General features: G+C 43.2%; 1 long non-coding RNA gene across 2 annotated transcripts; it reads left to right on the top strand.

Annotated features, from left to right (window-relative positions):
* The first annotated feature begins 1113 nt into the window (after positions 1-1113).
* LOC135327639 (uncharacterized) lies at positions 1114-8281 on the top strand. 2 transcript variants are annotated; one of them, XR_010388045.1, is made up of 3 exons: positions 1114-1679; positions 3020-3139; positions 7598-8281. It is a non-coding gene; the product is annotated as an uncharacterized LOC135327639 (long non-coding RNA). The 2 variants fall into 2 exon arrangements; XR_010388044.1 differs by having other exon boundaries at positions 3020-8281.
* The last annotated feature ends 304 nt before the right edge of the window (positions 8282-8585 follow it).

The raw sequence follows: 8585 nt of genomic DNA, 5'->3' as shown, positions 1-8585 counted from the left end.
TAACAGCCCGCTGGAAGGAACCGAAGCAAACTACCTCCAGCAAAGTGTGGCAGAAGCCCATGGAAAAGCAATCAGAGATCAGCTTCATCTGAATGAAATGCTGATTAATATTCAGTCCATGTGTCATAAGAAGCTGCTGAGCCTGCTGTTACTTTAAAATCACAAACACTCAGATGCTCAAAATTTTGGCAGAGATAAGAATGAACATAACAGGATCAGGCTTAAAAAGCCTCTCCAAATACCACTGACATGAGGTGAATCTCTCACTCTTGCAGCTAGCAGAGATTGCAGGCGGTATGGGGGAATTTCTCTAGATAGGAAAGGACAGGTCGCTGCAGCAACAGGAATAAAATATTTGCTTTTAATTGTTATATATATATTCACTATGTATACTTATATATACACATATATATACACATATATACACAGTAGCATTTTTTTTAGTAAATGAAAAATAGAACTAATAGCAGCTGATAGTGGTTTGGTGCTGTGAAAGGAGCTTTGTTATGATACACCCAGGCTGGTGCCTTTTGGAGCAAGCTAACAAAGGAACCCATGTGACACCATATTATCCCAGTATCTGCAGCAAATTCTGAGAGGATACTGATTTTAATTTGTCACAGAAGTTTGTTTCCTGGTAGTTGATACTGCCCTCTGGACATGGCAACATCAAAAGTGACAAAAGCAATCTGTGAAACAGTAATCTATGAAGCCACAGTTTGCAAAAGCAGGAAACACAAGAAGGGCAATTGTTGTGATTTTTGGAGCACGGGATTTCAGAGATTTGCTGGGACACTGCACCAGATGAAAGGCAGAAGTAGCAACAACGACAACAACAAAATCTTGGAATGGCGGGTGTTCAAAAGACCCCATGCCGAGTGAAAGAGACATCAAGTCCTTCTGAAAACTAGCAAAGGTAGCTGGATGCCAGCAAAAATAATTACTTTGTAGAGACAGAGCCAAACTTGTGGAAACAAACTGACAGACTACTGCAGGAACCATCCATTTTAACTTGCCATATCAGAGGATACCTGTCAATGCAAGCAAAGAAAGGAAGAAAAAAAGAAAAAAAAAGCTTTTATGAATTTGATTGCTTAGAAAGAGCCAAGGAACGGGAAAGTCTGCATCAGCAGCAACATGTCCTTGCAGCCCTGCATTCCTAAGGACAGAGAGGGCAAACTCCAGATAGACACAACATTGCTGTGCTGCCAAGCCGAGCATTTGGCTGAAGTGAAAATGCATAGTAATTCATCAGGATCCAGGTCATTACAGTGAGAAAAAATACCTAGAATTATGATATGAAATAGAACTAAGGTCAAGCAGTAGATCTATATGCATGTCTTAGGTAATCTTTTGAATGTCTGCTTCAAAAAAAAATAGAAGGATTAAGGAGATTAAAAAGGAAATAAATGGAGACTGATACAAGCTGCAAGCATAAGTGTGCTGATGACACTATGTGATGGTGATACAGCAGTGACTGCTAAGACAAATTCTGGCAACTGATTGTGTCTGTGATGGCAGAATGTCTCCCAGAAGCGTGAACCAAGTCAAACTGGGGACCATGCCTTGCTCCTTCCAATTCATCACACCTGATCCTGCCATCCCACCGGGCTGCAGAGAGCAATGAGGTGCTCGGGCGGCATCCCCTGGAGCTGGATGATCTGGTGAAGTTCATTCAGGTATGGGTGTTTTGCTACGACCAGCATGCTGCTGGAGCTCCCAATAAATGCAAGGAGCTGGAGGGTGAGGAGCACTTCTGGGGAAACCTTTTCTGTTTGTGACAGGGCTCAAAAGAGGTTTCAGTGGTCTTTTGAGCAGCGAGCGGACCCTCAGCTGCAGTAGGTCTGTGTACTTCTACTGACCTCCAGAGAGCTCAGTTCACATGATGAAGTGATTTTGTCAAATTCAGATTTTCATTTAAAAGTGTATTTGCTGAAATCTTTCTCAGGTATTTATTCAGTTCCTTTTTTCCTGGAAAACCAAGTTTTAATCTATAGTCATATATGTTTTGCTGATATCCTAAAAGAAGAGATTTGCTTGAGAAAGAGAGGTACATTTCACATGAGGCAGAGGAGGAGAGGTCTAAGTAAATACCTAAAGAGCTTGCAGTCATGGTACGTGCATAAATACACAGAGACTCCCTGAGGGGCTAAAGGAACATCAGGTGTTCCTTGCTAAATTCAGATCTTTTATTCATCAGTATATGTATTTAAAATGAGAGCATCCTGGTCAAAAATGGGTTAATGTATTTTAAAACAGCAGAGGGATTGCTCTCCTGGTGCTTAACAAGGTATTTAACCTCATATTTAACCAGGAGCACAATACTAGATGAATTAAAACAATTTTTTCGTTCATAGTAAATATTGTAATAAGATTTACTGGCCAAAAAAAAAAAAAGAAAAAGAAAAAAAAGAAAACATACAAAAGACTACAAGGAAGATTCTTAATTCTATATTGGGACATTAAAATCAACTGCTCTTCCTACTAATATTGATAGCAAATGCGGGCCCTGGATAATCTCCTAAAATTGTCATGACCCGGTGGAGATGTTGTTATCCTTTGATTTTTTTCCTTTAAATCATAAGCAGGTCTGCAAGAGAGAAAACAGTGTCTGACGACACAGCTTTGGAGGACTGGTTGGTTTTTGTGACCCAGAACCTCTTTTAGCAGTAACCTTCCACATTATTTTTCTCCTTGGGAATGTCTGATAACAGCTACGCACAGTCCAGACCGGGGCACCATAAGCAAGCATTTGGCCAAACTGCAGGTGTGATGACGGTCAGAACGTGCGCTCACATTCACACAAACATAAGAGGCAAGTTGGCGCACAGAGCCAGATCTGCACGCTGCAGATCTAAAACGTGCCCTTGCAAATGAACGCCAAACAAGAAGGGTTCGAAGACAAAAAGAATGATTCAATCATCCAGTTCATCTCCTTGCCAATACAAGATTGTTCCTTGCTGTACAATTGCTTGTGGATTGCTAGTCTTTTTTTTTCTCCCCGTTTGTCTTGTTTCAGATGCATGTGAAATACTTGATAAGTAGCAAGAATCCTGGCAAAATCCTGCGCTGTAATACTGGAAAGCATCAGACGCGACACCGTGGCTTTGCTGACCTTACACCGTAAAGGAACCAGCTGGTCGGTCCTTTCCCTCCTTCTATTCCTCCCCCTTCCCACACCATAACCAGATCTACTTTTGGATTAAGCCTTCACATGCCAAGATTTTTTTCATCTGTGGGCTTTAAAAAGTACACAGGCAGGTTCTCAACTAAACCAGAGCCAACGGGGGGGACTCCTGCAATTAATACAATTAACAGAAATCCAATAGCGCTCTGACTCATGGGCTGACTTGGAGCCAATCCCTCCTGGGTCCTTTCAGTAAAGGTCACCGCTGGCTCCAGATGCGGCAGAGCAATCCACGTGCTCTCGGGCTTTGCCCTGTCGCAGAAAGCAGTGCTCCCGTTTTGGGACACCATGTGCGTCGCGAGTGGGCACGCGCTCGGGAAACCGGAGCCCTTGCAGCCACGCCGGTGGCAGTGCTGGGAATGAACCCGCATGCGAAGGGGGAGTTTTCTCTTGCTGGGAAGCAGGAATCGTCGAGGGATTTGCAAGGAGGGGCAGCATATCTCATTAGGAAAGTCATCCAGGAAGTCTCACTTCCAAGAACCAGCTGGTAAACAGTTTAGAGCACCCTGTGCACATCTGTAACACTTGACAATTAAGGAGACGCTACTCGTGCACCTATAAAATAACCAGTTAGGTCTCGTTTATTTGCATCACTGATTGAGCGCTTTGTCACTGGCTTTGAAGAGGGAAAATTAGGCTGAGCTGCAGCTACAAAATTAGGGAGTGCTGGAACCAAAGGCTCACGTAGCCCTCCTGTCTCACAAGCAGTGGCCACTGTCTTAACTTAACGTTAGAGGCAGTTGGAGCAGTCATTACGGGCCACTAGTAGCCTGAAATACATTAATCTGTGAGAATACCCAGGATTATACTGTAAAGGTAATTTAGAGCTGCCAAAATGTTTATCAGACACCTCAAGTGTCAGCAAGAAATATAGTTTCATGCCCCTCCCCACCCGTTTCCTGAGCCGCATGGCCAGACGTGAGCCCAGCTCCCCCCAAAGCGCAAGCCCACCCCAGGAAATCCTGCGCCGAGCCTAAAATTGAGTTTGCTTTTTCATGCCTGACCTAGAGAGGCTCTGTGAGGCAGAGACAGGCAGCCCTCGGAGCCGTCCGCATCGGAAGAATACAGCTGCTCTTTTTTTTTACAAGGGGAGAAAAAGGAGGCTTTTATGGCTATCCCTGAAGAGAGGCCGCTCACAATGCGCGGCAGTGTCTGAGCAGACCTACGTGCCGCGATCCCACTTGGCAGCGCGGAGGGCCTTGCGTCGCTCCGGCTTCCCGGCTGCAGGCGCACCGTCCTGCCGCAGCCCCACGCACACTCCGAGGTCCGCGACACTGAAACCGGGACAAAAATGAAAATTGTCTTTTGCTATTGTCCGTCTATTTACCCTTTGCTTTGGTGGGTTTCCATAGCAATAAGAAAGGGATCGCATGCGCACCCGCCGGAGGAGGTGGGGGGATTTGGGGAGCGCGGAGCTGCAATTCGGCACACAACCGCGCCCCTCTGTGGCTTCCCTGTGACTGCGGCAGCCCTCGCTCCCCCCGGTCGTTTGCTCTCAGCGTGGCACAGCTCGGCTGTGTGCTCTTCTTCTTTGCTTTACAAAGCACAGCAACTTAAATTACGTGAATTGTTGAAGATACGTATTACTGCAGGCTCCCCCTGTGGTATTAAAGTGGTCGAAGGAATTCACTTAAGGCACTGTCGTCACACATGGAGGATTTTCGCATTACACCAGAAACTGTTTTGTGACACTTCTTTTTAACTGTATCAACAAATTTATTGGAGTGCTCGCTCTTTTCTCATGGGGAACTCATAAAGCCATGTAAAATGCAAGCTTGCAAGAGAAACAAACCTTTTTAGGCAGGTACCTGTCCAAAAAGTATCTCCTAGAACAAAGGAAAATCTGAAAACAGAAGGTTCAAGATAATACCTGTCTTTTCCCTGAATCTGTATCAGCTCTCACTGACATGTTCATGGCGGTGCAGAGATAAACACCAGTGTGTGGTGCTGGGTGTGTTCCAGTCCCTCTGCCTATGGCAAAATTCACTGATTTCAGCAGGGTGGATTGAAAAGAAAAGCTGCCTTCTGAATGGTCATTCCACCATCAGCCTTTTCCCTGGATATTTGATGAAGTCTGGGGAATTTCTACTTGCCCGAGCACAAGCACTCAGCCAAGGCCAACAGAATGTGGCAGCTCTTCCTCCATTATCCATGTACTTCCCATTAGAAATGTTATTATAGGATTAGAATGGATAGTACCTGTTACCTAAGACTCAGAAGTTAGGAAAAGTCCTAGGCGAAGGAAGAAGCCTGAGGTGTGGGAAATAAAGACACCCCCCCCCCCCAAACAGTGTTTACAATATTCAGAATTTTTCAGCATTACTGAGTCATGGATTCCTAGTTCAGTTCACTCTACAGCTTTATTGATATAAATGCATAGAAAAATTTAGCTGGAAGAGACCTCTAGATCTTACCTTCTCCCATCTCTTCCTCAGAGCAGGGCTAACCCCCAAGCCGGGTCGGGGCCGTGCTCAGGGTTGCTCAGGGCCGTGTCCAGTCCAGGTTGGCAAACCCCAGGGAGGGGATCTCTGGCCACCTGCTCCAGTGCTGGACAACGTTTTCCTTCATTCAACTCGAATTTCCTTCTTGCGACTTGTGACTGTTGCCTCCCATCCTTTTACTGTGCCTGTCTGAGAAGATATTTGCCCCATCTTCTTTGCAAATCTCCTTCATATAGGGGAAAGGATTTCCTGGAATACAGTAATAAAAAAGCACCCGCTTTCACAGGCCATCTTCTCACTCTCCATGTCTGTGCTTTCAGAGCAGATATTAGATGAACACAAGAAAGGGGGCTGACCAATTGCAGGTGCACGTCAGACCTCTCTTTTCAAAAGCTCTGTGCAGTCAGAACTAGGCTGCTTCTGGTATCCCAGCTGCCTTCTTCAAGGCTAATGTAGGCATCTTTATAGTTCATATCTTATAATGTCTAATTTATGAAATATCCAATAAATCAAGTGCATTTGTGGGAAGAGGCAAAATATGTATCTAATAAAGAAAATCAGAGGAGCAAAGATTATAACTAATCCACTCTTTGTGATGTATAGAGAATAAAATCCTAGGTTTGGAGGCAGAATTAAGACACTTTTGGTTTTAGAAGAGACCTTCTATTACAAACACAGAAATATTCCTCAAGACTGTTTTTCTCTGATACCAGCTGCATCTCACACAAACATCTTGTCAGCACTTTTTTCAGCAAAGGGATGTGGCTTACCAAAAAGAGGAACAGGGTACTTTTCTTGCTGTTTTCCAAGTGGGGAAATCATAAGGGTATTTCTGACAGTTGCAAACAGATCTATAAGCTTTTATTAGCCAGAAGTCTTGCACAATTTAAAAGTGTAAGCAGCCATATATTTTGTCTGTGTTTAAACAATCAGAAGACATTCAAGTTGCATGAAAAGCCTTTGACCTGCTTGTGCAGAAATCTTGCAAACAGTAAGAACTTTTCCTTTAGGTCATTGTAAATAATGGAATGAGGTTGATTTAAAATTGTGTTTTAATTAGTCCATCCGGTATGAAGAGTGCACATGGCATTCAAGTCTGTGATTTATACAGCCACATAAGAGTGTAAACTTCCTAGATCCACAAAACAAGTATATATTTAAACCACAAGCCAAGTCCACTCTTTTGCTCAGTCCCTACTGCAGTCTTACCTGAATCCAAAACTAGCAGCTCACATTAAGCTCATTGACTTGTCTCATGTGTCCTGCTAAGCAAATAGCCCATCCTAGTTCAGACATTACAGATAGATATTTAGGTCTTCAAGTCTGCAGTTAGGGGAAAACTGAGTTTCACAAAGCTTCATCTCTAACTCCAGAGATTGAATAGAGGTCAATGGTAAAAGCAGTTACACTGTTTTAACCAAAATCTGATCCTATATTTTGAAGACAGTCTGTAATGTTTAGGATTGAGGTAGGAATCTCTCTATTTTTATTGCAGAACAAGAAAAAACAATGTTCATTTCTGTCATATGAAAGTTTACACTGGAAAAAAAAAGACAGCTCTATTCAAGCAGATTAAAATAGCCCCGAATTATTTTTAGCTCTGCTATTCAGGAGCAAGGAGAAGAATCTTAGCATTTTCTGTTTCTTTATCAGTCAAGGAATATCTTTCTTGTGGCTACAGTAACATCTCCATGACGATAACAACATCTGGCCGCAAGCAGCACTTCTGATCCATAGGAGACTATCTACACTGCCTGCGACTATGCTCCAGGTGACAAAAGCAAAGACCTGTTTTTTACATGTGCAGTGCACAGAGAGTACGCCCAGCATCATGTTCCGTACGAACACCCTGCCAGACACACAAGCGGATGCTCTTTGATAACGCAAACTGTCTGCTCATGTGCCTCTGGGCTAGTGCACCAGTTTCTGATGAGGACCTCATGCTTTTTTTGACATTTCTTTTCCGCAGGCCTCCCTATGTCTGTCTGAAGCTGAAAGACTCCTCTGCCTTCTCCATATACGTGATGGAAACAAATGAGCCCCAAGAGAGAGGAAAATGACCTTTGCACTTCAGCAGCTTGGCAGAGGTGCAGCAAAGGCCTTCAGATCCTCCTCCAGATCCTTGAGGAACCCTGGGAGGTTGACAAGGTTCAGAGGGGATTCCTTTCCTGTTCTGCTTTCTGAAAAGAGAAAGTGCCGGTGACCAATTTAGAAAAATTATGACACTCCCCATTTGCTGGAAACATGCGATAAACAGATTAATAACTTGCTGGTGCTTTTCTTCTTTTTTATTTCTTTTTGCTTATTCCTCAAACTCCAACACAATGGTAGAAAAGAAGAGAGATGGAAAAGCTGTCTGACTGTTTTTCTTTGCAAATTGCTTGTTAAAAAGTAAGATGTTTCTTGAAAAATCCCATAGATAATAAAAGTCTGCAGCTGGTTAGGAAATTAGAGCAAAATTGCAGTATATTCACTATACTTGTATCCTATGTGGGATTCTTTTTTCTTCAGTACCAAAAACATATATACTCTCCTGTAAAACTCTGTTTCTTTAACCTCATGTTCATTCCTGTAGGTTCAGAGCCATGTTTTTGAAACCTAAGACCTAAATTTCTGGAATTTATCAGAAGATTTAATAAACGTTACTACAAAAGCTCAGTGTTCACACCTTATCTGTTTTGTCACAAAGTACAATAACTTGAATCTGCTAAGGATCATGTACTCATGTAACACATGGAATAATTTTGGAAAAAGTCATGAGAGACTTGATTCAGTGGAAATACTCATGATTTTAGTGGAGAGTAGGTCCTATCAACCACTCCCTTCCTTCCCTCCATCATTCCCTCAAATATTCATTGAAAAAATTGAATCAGAGACTTTAGGGTGATTTCAACAAAGCAGTACTTTCTGGGCTACGAGGAGGTGGTCCCTCTGGCAGGAGAATTTGAAAGAAAGGT

The sequence above is a fragment of the Dromaius novaehollandiae genome, chromosome 2 (assembly GCF_036370855.1).
Source record: "Dromaius novaehollandiae isolate bDroNov1 chromosome 2, bDroNov1.hap1, whole genome shotgun sequence".
Classification (NCBI taxonomy): Eukaryota; Metazoa; Chordata; class Aves; order Casuariiformes; family Dromaiidae; genus Dromaius; species Dromaius novaehollandiae.
Note: the sequence above shows the minus strand (reverse complement) of the source record. Positions and strands in the feature narration are given on the sequence as shown.